Below are 14,344 nucleotides of genomic sequence, written 5' to 3'. Positions count from 1 at the left end.
CTAGCTAGAGCGGCGTCACGCCCCGGCTCTCCGAGACTCAGCGCCCTCTGCAGGCCTGGGGAGGGGCTCGCGGCAGAGCAGGCAGGCTCCGGAGGCGCCTGCGCAGGATCTCTGGGAGCCCTGTCCGGGAACGCCAAGTCCCTGTTAGCCCTCTGGTGTGTAAGAGTGTGCACGCGTGACTGTGGCGCGCGCGGGGAAGCAGCGCAGGTTGCAACTCCAGCCACCTACTCAAACTGCGTTTCATTTGAAAAGGTTTCCCCCACAGCCGGAAGCCCACCCTCTCAGCGCTCCACTAACCTCTCTCTGGCCGCACTCGCCACCTCTTAGTTGCTAAATCTAACTGATGGAGTTTCCTCTCCTTACCTCCATTGACCTCTGCAGCATTTGATGCTACTGACTTCCCTCGACGTGACACCCTGTCCTGGCTTTTCCTGCACTTTTGCCCCTCTCTTCTCATCTGTTTACCTTCTCTTCCCCTAAATGTTGGTGATATCTAGGGCCCTTTCCACACTCTTTTCCACTTCACACACTGCTCCCTTGGGAGAATGTTCACAAATCCAAGCCTTCAACTGCTTGGAATCGGAGCTCTTCAGAGCTCTGTCCTGGGCCCACAGATCTTCTGGCCCACACTTTGGGTGACTTCATCCACACTCATGGTTTTAATTGGTATCTGTAAGCTGATGACACTTAAATTTATATCTCCAGCCCAGATGTCTTGCAAGCTTTTATAATGGAAAAAAATGTACACACACACAGAGACACAAACATTTTTAAAAAAAATATTTATTTAGTTAGGCTGCAGAGGGTCTTAGTTGTGGCACACTGGATCTTTGTTGCGGAATGCGGGACTTTTTGTTGGGGCTGTTAGTTGCTGCATGTGGGATCTAGCTCCCCCACCAGGGACTGAACCCCTGGCCCCCTGCACTGGGAGCACAGAGTCTTACCCAGTGGACCACCAGGGAAGTCGCAGACACACACATATTCATAAGCCTATTAGGTATCACCTGGGTGTCCCAGAGACACCTCGAACTCCAAAAGTCAAAAGTTATCATTGTCTCCCCTCCTTCCAGCGTAGACTTTGGCCTTTATGTTTCCTATTTTAGTGGATGGCCTCCCCACTTTTCCTTGATATCTCTTAAATACCCTCTCCATTCCCACTGCACTAAGAATTTAAGTTCATTTATTCCTGGGATTGTTGGAAGTCTTTTCAATGTTCCCTCATCTCCACCCTGTCCCCTCTTTTATCAGTTCACCTCTGTGCTGCTGAATCAATCTTTCTGAAATGCAGATTTGATCATGTTGTTTCTCTGCCCAAAACCCTTCCATGGCTCCTGACATCTTTTCAGGAAAGACTTTGAATCTCTCAGGTCAGCACATCAGGCCTTTTGGCATTTGGACCCTGCTTACCCCTATGGCCTCATATCCTGCCTGTCGCTGTTAAAAACTCTTCATTACAGCTGATAGGATGACTTGCAGTTTCCCAAGCACATTAACCTGTTCCCGCTTCCTTACTCTCCTTCCTCCACACCTCTTCCTTTGCCAGAATAGCTCCTGTTCATCTTTAAAATTTAACTTGTGTCACCTCCAGGAAGCTCTCTAAAATGCCCCAGTCTGTTAGTGATAGCATTTACCCCACTGTGCCTATGGTGAGTCTTGGTTTGTATGCTAACATCACCTAGGAGATTCAGAGTTCCTGGAGGACAGGAACAATATTTTTTTTTGGTCTTGCTTCTCCAATACTTGGCCCTGGTTCTCAGTAGTTAGTGGGTAGTTATCTGAATGAATACAACACCGCATAATGAGGGCTGGCTTGGCTGGGCCTAACGGTGAGGGCTGTTGGCATTCAGGGATGGGAGAGATTGTGAGGACTGGACCAGCCTAGGAAGGTTTCCTGATGGAGACTTCATGGGTTCAAAGTGGTCACTGAGTGTCTATGTGTGAGTGTGATGTATTTGTGAGAAGTGTGTGTCCATGTGGCATGTGTATGTTTATAATACACATCTGGGTAAGAAAATATGGCTTTAAATTTTTTACATTTCTTCCACACCTTTTTCAGGCCCTGGAAATGTGTGTAAAGTGCCCACTCTATATTCTGTCTTTTCTGAGGCCCTGTAACAAGTTACAGGGGAAAAGAGACACTTGTCCTGGCCTCCTGTACTTCCTCACTGTCCCAGTGAGGAAAGAGTTACACCATTTAACGGCTGTCTTTGTGCCAGTCACTGTGTCAAGAGCTTTGCACGCACACAGGATCACACGTGGGAAGCAGTGTGCAGAGTGGTTAAGAACGTGGACTCTGAGACTTCCCTGGTGGCGCAGTGGTTAAGAATCTGCCTGCCAATGCAGGAGACACGGGTTCGAGCCCTGGTCCGGGAAGATCCCACATGCCGTGGAGCAACTAAGCCCGTGCACCACAACTACTGAGCCTGCATGCTGCAACTACTGAAGCCCACGTGCCTAGAGCCTGTGCTCCGCAACAAGAGAAGCCACCACAATAAGAAGCCCGTGCACCGCAACTAAGAGTAGCCCCCGCTTGCTGCAACTAGAGAAAGCCCACGTGCAGCAACGAAGACCCAACAGGTCCAAAAATAAACAAATTAAATTAAAAAAAAACAAACAAACATGGACTCTGGGGTCTGACTGCCTGGGTGCAAATCCTGGCTTTGCCACTTATTAGATACATGACCTGGGCAAGGCACTTAACCTCTGTGTTGACTTTCTTCTGTGTCTCAACTCCTTCAACGGTAGCATAGGAAAAATAATGTTACCTACCTGCTAGGGTTGAAGTAAAGATTAAATGTAAAAGTCTATGTAAAGTGCTTAGGACAGTGCCTGCCCTGAGTAAGGGCTCAGTAAATAGTTGTAGCTAATTTTCATGACAAATATGCCAGGGAATAGAGGCTCAGAAAGAAAGGCTGAGTAACTTGCTAAGTGCTACCCATGTAGTAAGTAGTCAAGTGGACATGGGTCTGATCTAGCCCAGCCCTCTCTCTACCTCATCAACTGCTTTTTTTGTTTGTTTAGTTGGGTTGTTTTGGTCACCACCTGTTCTTGCTTCCTGCTCTACAGCAACTCACATGTGCAACCAGATACCTGGGAACACAAGTGCCCACAGATGCAGATCTGCCAGATACAGTCTTACATCATAGTCACTAAGGGCGGAGGAAAGGGGGTGGAGGAAGGCTGAAGTAGGCATGAAATATTTTTTAGTGATTAGTAATCCTGAAACTGGGAAATCTGAGTCAAGCCGACTTAAGGGATGAAGCGAGTCTCAAAATCTGCCTCCATGAAGGTGGGGCCTGGTTTTGGAAAGAGGACAGGAAGGGCATTTCAGGCATGTGTTGTGACAGACTTAGCTGGCAGGCAGGCAGGCAGGCAGAAGCTGAACCAGGTGCCTTTGGAGATAAGAGCAATGGAAACAAGACAAACCTCTTGCTTTAAGGCAAAAGGAGGTGTCAGGGGTTATATCCTGTGTGGGATAAGTGGGAACCATGCTGGTGTCTGAGGGCCACAATCTGAATGACATTTGAGGAAGGGATTTTACTGCCTTCTACATAGAGAAAAGAACAAGTAATAACCGAGTACTGACTGAGCCTCAGACATCCTATTTGATGTTCTCACTACCTATGTGAAGTAAGTATTATGATTTTACAGTGAGGACCCACGCGTACAGTGGGTTCACAGAGGTTAAGTTGCTTGCCCAAGGTCACACAGCTGGGAGGAAACCAAGTCCCCCTAAAACCGAGTTCCCTTACCAAGTTTATGATGAATCTATCGAAAATTTTATTCCTTTTTTGGTCCCCTCTGACCTCGATCCTGTGCTAATTGAACAGTAACCAACCAGAGTCAGATGACTAAAGTTGCTGTTGTCGATAACAGAAGATGTCAGCATGGGCACAGGTAGCAATTCTACCCAGCAGAAAATGGGGACCCCAGGAGGCAGAGATGAGGGACCCACAAACAAGCTCTGGTAGAGGCATGGTGAGGGCAGGACTGGGGATGTGGGGCAAAGAATCCTCACTGGCGGAGTGAAGGAAAAAATAGACTATGAAGAGAGGTTCTGTGACCTTGAAGCCAATATTAATAATGACTAAATTCTTTGCAGCCATGATAAGAAGAAACTGAAATTCTGCCCAAGGTCACACAGCTTGTAAGTGATAAGAGCCTGGTCTCACTCTGGGGGGCAGGGTGCCCTTCAGAGGACAACTAAATCACCCTTTATACACACACAATAAAGTTTGCTACTTCTCTAAATTGAACAAACCAACCAACTGACCCTGGCTGTCTGATTCCAGAAGACACTCTTACTCACTTTCCCTCCGCCTGGCTTGCCCACCGTGCTCTGCTGCAACCGGCAAAGGCCCAGAGTGTGTGGGAGAGTGAGGGGGTGTGGAAGTGTCACAAGACTTCTGGAAAGCTGGGGTGGGTGTGCTGGAGGGCCAGGTGGGGGAGGGAGTTCCACTCAGAGGAACTCAGACCTGATGGTCTGGATCTTCCCAGGGCCATAGTTCCGCAGGGTATCAAGTGAGCAGTGGTTAGATGTTTGGATGGGAGCGTACCGGGCACTTGAGAGGAAATCAAATGCTGGGAAGGCTGAGGGTCAGCTTAAGTTGCAGTAAAGGAGTTGCAAGGGCAAGAGCAGAGACTGGCACCTGCTGCTCAGCAGAAAGGGCAGGGTTGAAGTTTCCCCATGCATGAGCAGAAGTGCCCATTTCTTACTTCTTGCAACATGGACCCTCCTCTCCCCCAGCTTCCTGACCTTCTCTCTAACCTTGACCACCACAGAACAGGACATCAGAGCTGGAGAGGGCTCGACAGATCATCTGGCTCCCGTTCACCTCCCAGCGGCAGGTGGTGACATGAAACCACATACACGTTGGCGGCAGAGCCAGAGTTGGAAACCAGGTTTCCCAGTGATTATCATAGAGCTTTTGCACCCATCAGCTCCATGTCAGGATATGTTGAGGGACAAAATGGTTAACTGTGGGTAGGCTGATAGGATAGTAGATATAACTGGTAGGATATTCATCTCCAAATAATAGTGGTTAATGTGTGTTTGTCAACTTGGAGAGAAGTCCCTAGTGGTGGCACTTTTCAGTGATATGTTGGATGAGCACACAGTGCCATTCTCATAATTGAAGGTAGCTAACATGTAGTTGGGAGGAATGCTGGATGATGGAATCTGGATCTAAACATAATTTGAGGGCCCATATTTGACCAGATAGCACTGAATAGTGACAGAGGTACAATCTGGTTCTTTGGTCCTCAAATCATCCTCTCACAAGAGCATGATGTGTGGGCAATGGAATAACACCAGTGTGTGCAGACAGGGAGGTTCTGGTTGGCATAGGGCTGGTAAGAGTTGCCTCCTTGCCAGAAGCACTGACCTGACTTTGAGCTGCACGAAGAGAGCTTTAGGACCCAGAATGATGGGGTGCAGAGGCCCCAAATCTGTGATGGTCAGACCCTGTTGGGAGTGTCTGGTCCATTTTAAGAGGGACAGGGACAAACAGCAAGGTCCAGAGGGGGCAATCAAGATGGTGAGGAGAGTCCATGACCTGAGAGAGGACATGGGAATGTCGAACTGGGGGAGAGGACTCAAGGGGCAGATGATAGTGGTCTTCAAACTCTTGAAGGGCTGTTAGTTGGAACAGAAGCCACATTGATTCTGTTAATCTTGAGCACAAAAAACAAAGACCAGTGAATGTATATAGCCTTGTTATGGGGGAAGACTTTCTTATAATTAAAGCTGTCCAAAGGTGGAATGGGCCTAAATGAGTGGTGGGGAGCTCACCATCATGGGAGGTAATCAAGCATGTGTTGGTCAACAACCTTGTGAGAATGGGGTAGAGAACATTCAAGGACTAGAATGTTCCCCAAAGTTATGAAGGAATCTGATGCCTGGGATGGCCCAGGGAACCAGAACGACTCAAAGCCCGAGAAGATCCTCTATATTCACCACCTCCCCAGGGTCCTGGGGTCCTTCATACTTGGTCCTCGTGCTTGGATTTTTTTTCTCTCCTTCCTGCTCCCCAGTGCCTTCTGCCGGATTGGGGAAATTCCACGATAGCCAACAGTGCCACCAGGTACCCATAACTGGAGAAGAGGAAGGAACGGACTGGCCAGTCAGAGGGAAGGGCAGGGCCCCAAGTCTCGGCCCAAAAGACAGAAGGGCCCCAGAGGGAAAGTCCCCATGCTAGAGCATCCTGTCTCCCCCAGGGTGTGGCAGGTGCTGACTCAGGTTGGCATCTCTAGGGGAAGAGATGTAGGGAAAGCAACCAGGAAACAGGGCTGAAAAGCTGGAAAATCTTCTTGAACCAGAACTAGAGTCTCTGCACTGCACGGTGGTTGGTGAAGTTGACAGCATTGCCCAGAGCACTGGTGGGACTGGGAACGTGTCTGGCAGGGCCTGGGTGGCAGCCTGTCTGCTGCACAACTCCATGGTATGCCTTGGGCTTGGGGCATATACACTGTGAGCGGTGCCAGGAGGTAGGCAGTCCTGAGGTTCTAGGCCTGCATGAGAAACAGAAGCCTTGGAACGAAGTGAGACTGCGGGGGCCTAGGGAAGGAAGGGATGCTCTGGCTGGGAGATGAGAGCAGGGGACAGAGGACAGTCCCAGGAAGGAGGAGCTGCTTGCTTTGGGGAGGACCCTGCCCTTACCTCTTTCCTGTTCCATTCATTCATTCAACAGTGACTGAGTGCCCCTGTGCTGGGCACCATGCTGGGCACGGAGGCCAAACACGGACACATGGAGCTTATGGTCCTGAGAGGGGCTGTCGCACAGAACCCTCTGAGTGTTGGGAACAGTGTAGAGAGGCAGTCAAGTAATCCTATAAGCAAATGTAAAATTACAGCTCTGCCCTTAGGGAGGTGTGTGTGGTGCTGGGTGAGCTCCTATGGGGGTGGGTGAGGTTTCCCAGAGAAGGGAGCTTGGAGCTGGGGCTGCAGGTATGGGGGAGGAGCCCTGGCTTGGGGCTCGGACACACATCTCCTCTGTGCTTCTCCAGAAGCAGGGCCTGTGTTGCCCTCTTTCAGCTCATCCTGTGGGCGCACAGCCCCTCTGCTTCTGCTCCTGCCATGACCTACCAAGAAGGCTGGTTTGATCGCATGTCTCCTCACCTGCCTGCCCCATGGTCGTTGCTCAACAAACATTTACATAATTCAGCCAGTCAGCCCTTGAGCAGTAATCACTGAGCACCAATACAGCTCACCCCACGGCACTGACCAAGACTGCCAAGGGCCCTGCTCTCGTAGAGCTTACACTCAAGCTGGGGAGACTGACACTGTAGAAGCAAATACACACAAAAGACGATTTCATCAAGTCGTAAGTGCCCCGAGGAAAATTAAACAGGGTATTGAGATAGAGCTGGTGGTGTTCGTAGGGGTCCTGGGAAAGAATGAATGAGTGAATGAATGAATGGTAAGCCATGGTGGTCAGAGCAAGACATGCTGCACCCCACTGGATGGGGCTTAGGAGGGCGAGCTGGGACTCTTAGATCCCAGAGCAGGGAGCTTGGGGCGAGGTGGGGAGGAGGTAGACAGGGAGTGGTGTGGAGCCTCAGAACTCAGTCTAAAGAAGGAGAACGCCTGGAACTGATGACAGAAACAACACTATGTCTCCATGTCCCCTTGGCACCCAGCATGACTCAGGCTTGAGTTCTGAAGGGTGGGGGCAGGGAGGACCTGGAGTTGAGGTTCGGGAAGCTTGCAGGGTTGGCCAGCTTCCCCAGGCCTGCTCCCACAGAGGTCCCTAGTGCTCCCATAGCTGGCAGCCGTGCTACGCAGTCCTCTTCCCAAACCCAGGCCCCTGAGCAGGGGGCAGGGAGCTAAGGTTGAGGCACGAGATAGATGGGCTCCAGGTGAGACATTTACAGCCAGCCTCCTGTTTACACTGCTGAAACCGTGTAACTCTGATTGGGACTTGAACGCATGTGCCGGGACTCAAACCCAGCCTAAACCCAGATTGGGACTTGAACCCACAGTCTTTATTTTATTTTATTTTATTTTTGGCTGTGCTGGGTCTGTTGCTGCACACGGGCCTTCTCTAGCTGCAGTGCACAGGCTTCTCACTGTGGCGGCTTCTCTTGTTGCAGAGCACAGGCTCTAGGCTACAGGCTTCAGTAGTTGTGGCACACGGGCTCAGTAGTTGTGGCTCACGGGCTCTAGAGCTCAGGCTCAGTAGTTGTGGTGCACGGGCTTAGGTGCTCTGCGGCATGCGGGATCTTCCCGGACCAGGGCTTGAACCCATGTCCCCTGCATTGGCAGGTGGATTCTTAACTACTGCGCCGCCAGGGAAGCCCCTGAACCCACAGTCTTTTGAGATCACACGCCTAGTTTCAGGACTTAATGAAGCTCAGGTTCTTGATGTCTCCTGGCTGAAAGAAGTCAGTGAGAGAAAAAGTGATAGGTAAGAAGTGGATTTATTTAGAGAGAAGAAACACACTCCACAGACAGAGTGTGGGCCATCTCAGAACCGGACGCGCAGGCTCAGCGGCCATGGCTCACGGGCCGCAGCCACTCTGCGTGTGGGATCTTCCCGGACCGAGTCACGAACCCGTGTCCCCTGCATTGGCAGACGGACTCCCAACCATTGCGCCACCAGGGAAGCCCTCACTTTTTGATCTTTGATGGTCAGCCTTGGAACTGTCACGGGCGCTGGTGGGTGTGCCATTTAGCATATGCTAATATATTACAATGAGCATATCATGAGGCTCAAGGTCTACTGGAAGTCAAATCTTCCACCATCTTGGATCTAGTTGGTTCTAACCAGTTTTTGTCATGTCCTATGGCTATGTCATTCTTTTAAAGGTTGTGCCCTGCCCCCTTCCCTCCTATTTCACTTCCAGATAAAAACAACAACAGGAATGGGGTAAAGAGCTGGACTTTGCCTCTGGCAGACACTTTAACAGGAATGGCAGGGGTAGAGAAGAACTGAGCCTTGCCCAGATGGGAGAAGAAGAGACCACACATTTCTCATTCTCGAGGTCAAGGAGACCTTTCCAACTACACATGTGCAGAAAGGCTCCTTGGGGGCCAAAAAGGGAGGGGGCATCACCCCATAGTAGGTGACGTCAGTCTACCCATAGGCCTCTTCACTAGAATCCATCTTGGCTGAGATGCGCATGCACACATGGGAGGACCCTGAGATAAACCAAATATGGACTCAGAGCCAGACAAAGCAAGATGATTGGCCAAAGGAAACCCGGAAGAAATGCCCCATATAAGTGATTCAAACTACCACGAGGGTGCGACTCTCTGAGTCCACCCATGTGAGTCTTATTCACATGTACACTTTTTTCCTCCTAATAAACCCTTTACTTGTTTCACTACTTTCCATATCTTTGTGGGAATTCATTTCTACAAAGCCAGCAGGCCAGGGGCCTTGTCACTGGCCACCGTCCCTGGTGGTCTAGTGGCTAGGATTCAGTGTTCGCACTGCCGTGGCCTGACTCTAGTCTCTGGCCGGGGAACCGAAATCCTGCTTCAAGCCGCTGCAGGCCGAGGCCACCCGAGATCAAGGTGTAGCCTGGGGGGCTGAGCCAAGGACTGAGGAATACGTGGGGCTGCAGTTCTGGGAGTGTGAGACCTGGGGCACAGCCACTGCCATTAGCTGGCTCAGCCCACCCGCCTCAGGGAGGGAGCGTGGACCCCTCACCAGTGGGTCCCACTGGGCCTGTGAGCTTAGCTGCACCCTGGGTGGCTTGGACACTTTAAGCACTATTCTGTTCTGACTGCAGGGTTCAAAGGTTCTGTGAATCTGTGTTGGGGGAGGAGGAGAAGGGGCCAAAACCCAGCTCCTGTCCTGGGGTTGTGGGGGGGTAGGGGGTTTTCCACCTTATCTAGGGGACCCGATGAGGACATCCACGGCTCTAATACCAGTCAAGAGCCAAGTGAATGTCATAGGTTCCCGAAAAGGGGCAAGAGAAATTGCAGAAGAAACCAGAAGTTTCTAGGACGTTGAAATGAGTTCTTTTTTTTTCTTTTTCAATTTATTTATTTATTTTTGGCTGCATTGGGTCTTCGTTACTGTGTGTGGGCTTCTCATTGCGGTGGCTTCTCTTGTTGCAGAGCAGGGGTCTAGGGCACGAAGGCTTCAGTATTTGTGGCACACGGGCTTAGTTGCTCCGCGGCATGTGGGATCTTCTGGGACCAGGGCTCGAACCCATGTCCCCTGCATTGGCAGGCGGATTCTTAACCACTGCGCCACCAGGGAAGCCTGAGATGAGTGTTGTGGGAAGAATTCTGGCAGGTGGAAATGGGGCTGGGGCTGTTGAGGGGAGCGGGCGGCAAGCCAGGGACCAGAACAACTCGAGCAAACATGCAGAGGAAAGGAAATGTCACGTTGAGAGAAGGGCAACTCTGTATTTGGCCAGAGGGGTCCTTGGGCTGAGTGAACTTGGGAATGCTTTCACCATTCTGCCCAACCCCCAACCCTGTGCGCAAAAAAGAAAACTCCTCCAAAACCAAATAACAATAACAACAACAACAACAACACAATAAACCAAAAAAACAAGCAGCAGAGGCAGCATGGTGCAGGGGAAAGAGCTCGCACTCTGTAGTCATGTATTTGGTTGAATCCAGACCCTTTCACGGTAAAGACCTGCAACTCTGGACAAGTACCGCAACTTTCCTAAGCCTCAGTCTCCTCAGCTGTAAGAGAGTACAGTACCTCATATGGCAGATGAAAAAGATGAAGTCTGGGGCTTCCCTGGTGGTGCAGTGGTTGAGAGTCTGCCTGCCGATGCAGGGGACACGGGTTCGTGTCCCTGTCCGGGAAGATCCCACATGCTGCGGAGCGGCTGGGCCCATGAGCCATGGCCGCTGAGCCTGCGTGTCCGGAGCCTGTGCTCTGCAACGGGAGAGGCCACGACAGTGAGAGGCCCGCGTACCGCAAAAAAAAAAAAAAAAAAAAGATGAAGTCTGACCTAGGCAGAGTGTTTAGGTCATTGCTGCTCTCATTAAACACGAATTCTCTCAGCCCCTACAGCGCCTCGAGTCTCTGGCTGGCTCGGCTGTGTTAGAGTGACAGCGAAAGCCCGGAGCCCAGTTGCGTTTCCTTCTCTTGCACCAGCCCCTCCAGGGCTGCTGGAGTAGTATCTGTTCATGGAGTTCCAGCTTTGCCTGTTTCTTCTGGAACCACCTCTCCAATGAAGGGGGAGACAAGACTTGCCTGTCGAGGATGGGAGCATATATGTTCATACTTGTAACAGAAATGGCGCAAAGCTGACCCCACTTCATCCCTCTGCCTCTTTCCCAGCATTCCTCGCAGGCTCCTCCATTTCAAGGGCTTAAGGAAGGGTCCTTTTCTTTCCCAGATTCCCCCATTATCAAGTTAAGCACAGCCGGATTCCAGGTCCTCTCCTCTTCTGGCACACAAGTTGCCAGGCAGGCCCTGTGACCCCTTGACCTTGTTCCCAGTGAGCCTGCACTGGGCCCTGGCGGGAGCTGGCCCACTTCTGAGCTCTGCAGGTGCCTCTGTGCAGAGGGCAGTGGCATCCATCCATCCATCCAGAGAAGGTCCCGCCTGTGCCCATCCTCAGCCCCTGCTCAGACCTGCCTCTGCAGCTCAACATGAACCAGGCCAGCCTGGTTAAACAGGAGGTAATAAAGCTCTGTGGATGATCCCTGGGCGGGGGCCCCCAAGAAAGGTGTGTGTGTAGGAGAGCTAGCCAAGGTGACTGTCCCAGAGGGAATCAGGACAGATCGAGATGGGCAAGGACGCCTTTGGTTGCTGGAGGCAGGAACTGAGGCAGAGGTGAGGTTTTGCAGAGAAAGGCAGGGGTAAGGATGTTCTAATACCCCCAGGAAGGTGAAACCTGAAGGGAACAAGAGTTGTCTGTGGCCCAGGGAGCAGCCTGGCTGCCCACCCCTCCCGCCCCTTTGAGTCCCCACCCTGGGTCTCATCATGGCTGTCTAATTGTTTCACGGTGATAACTGAAAGCACTTTGAGAGCCAGACCTTTGTCTTCTAAAGCTTGCCTGTGCCCATCTGCCTCGCCCTGCCCAGGGCTGGGCAAGGAGGAGGCTGCAACAAAAGCCAGCTGACTGGGAGATGGAAGGGGAGGGAGAAAATTGTGTGGAGGGCCCGGGGGGAAGGGCAGGTGAGGGGGCCCCGAGGGGCTAGGAGGAGCGGCGGAAGGATGGGAGGCCAGAGAGGACACAGGCCGAAGGTCCGGGGAGGAGGGGTTGTGTGGAGGTGTGGACCAACCTAGGGGGTGAAGACCGGGGACCAGATGGGATGGGGGACAGGCTGCGGCGAAGCAACTTCTGAGGTCATGGCGGGGGCCCTCCCCAGTGACAGGGAGAGCAGGAGCTGAAGGGACCTCATGCAACATGCAAAACAGTGGGGGTCATGGGTGGGTAGGAGCCAGGATGAGGAGGGAAAAAGGGTGGGTCTGGGCCCGACCATCTCACCTTGATTTGTCTATTAGGCTGGGCTCCTCTGGGGCCTTGTGTGTGCTCTTCATTCCCCATGCCTGAATCCTCACACCACTGTCACTCACATCACCCAAAGGGACTTTCAGGAGCCGATGGGAAGTCCTCCTCCGTGACTCGTCCCGGAAGCTGGCATCTGAGATGCCATGGTTCAGGCCTGCTTCCATCACCTTGTTTTGTGTCAGCCAATCGGTCAGAGCTACATCCCTGGGGACTCCTTGGGAGCAGAAGCTCCACAGTTGGCCTCACTTTGGCACGCCTAACCCTTGGGCAGTTGCCCTAGGAAAGAAGAATCCACTTCAGGCGTGACGTGCATCTCACAGGTGCAGTGTGGGTCCGCTTCTGAGGAGGCCAGGGCTGGTCAGGCTGATGAGGCTGGGCTCCTTGGCACCGCCACTGCTTCTCTGCAGCCATTTTCCTCCATTCTTTAAGCCCTCAGTTGCTCTTTCTCTTACCCTCCCTGCTAGCGGGGTAGGGAAGTTGTGGGTAATGGGAGCACCTGCCTAACAACGTGAGAAGGGGTGGGGTCTGTGGGCCAGGGCTGCTCCTTGCTTAGAAGTGTAGAACACAAGGGCCATAATGGCCTCAGAGACTGGAAAATACAACCCCTTAGCTGGAGAAAGAGAGGCCCAGATTTGCACGCAGTCAAATCTCTTCTCTGAAATATGCTTAGCTCTCTGCTTGTACAGGCGTGGGCTTTCTCTATGGCTACCCAAGAATATGGTAGTGCTGGCTGCCTCTGGGTTGGGACTGGGCACTAGTGAGCAGGGATAGGAGGGGGGACTTCTCACTGTACACCTTTATATACCTTTTGGATTCTGACCCATGTGAATGTCATCTTTTAGAAATGTAAATTTTAAAATGCTAATCAAAAATCTCTTCTCCATCCTTCCCTGGGCTCCCTTAGGGGATTAAGCATCTTCTGGGGATCGGCCAAGTCCCTAGATTTGCTCTGGTAGGGGTAGGGGCTGTATCTCAGCCAGCCCGTGTCTCACCACGGCTGATTTCCTTCACAACTCAGGCACATTCTTTTCTTCTCTGTGCCTGCTGCTGCTTTCACGGCCCCCATGCCAGTGGTAACAGCACGGCAGTCCTGCACCAGCCCCACCTCCCTTCCTACAGGTCCTGTCTATTGACTCTGCCTCCTACAATCTCTCCTCAGCCCACACCTCCACTGCCATCACATCCCGGGATATTGGCCAGCCTCTGGGCAGCTCTTCTGATGCCTGCCTGTCCTCCCTCTGGTCCATCCTCCCCACACCTCAGCCCCAGCAAGCTTCCTCAAATACAGATCAGTGCACACTCCTCTCTTGCTTAAACCCTCCTGTAGCTTACAGTGTTAATGCTCTGTCCAGATCCCCTCGGATGCCCTTTTCCATTTTTGTGCATGACACCCCCTTCAATGTGTTTTCAAGGTCGACACCTGCAGCTCCTCTTGGAAGGCTGCCCATGACCTCCTGGAGCTGCTTTGCCCTGCCTGGCCCCACCTGGGCCAAAGTGTGACTGGTGACTGCTCAATGGTGGTGGTGGGGAATGAAAGCCTGGCTCCCTTGTCCCAGGCAGGGCTACCCTGAGGCCTTATACTCCAGTGCTCTCCCCTGGGCTCTGAGGGAAGCCACCCTCCACGGCTGAACTGGAGCTCTTGCTTGGCTTCTCCCCCTCCACCCAGCTCCCCGGGGAGCACTTCCTTAATAGTCACTCAGCATCTAAGATGAATCCCTCGCGTGGAAACCTACTGCCCACAATTTAAATCTTAATCACTGTTCTTTACTCATCTCCTTTCTCCCTGGAAACTTATCCCATACCACATCTACACTTACATCATACCAACTTCTAGCTGTCCTGCACCATTTCGTGTCTCAGTACCTGCCTTTTTTTTTTTTACAGTTAGAAAAAACGACCCCCCCTCCCA

The sequence above is a fragment of the Grampus griseus genome, assembly GCF_964374135.1.
Source record: "Grampus griseus genome assembly, chromosome: 2".
NCBI classification, from domain to species: Eukaryota; Metazoa; Chordata; class Mammalia; order Artiodactyla; family Delphinidae; genus Grampus; species Grampus griseus.
Note: the sequence above shows the minus strand (reverse complement) of the source record.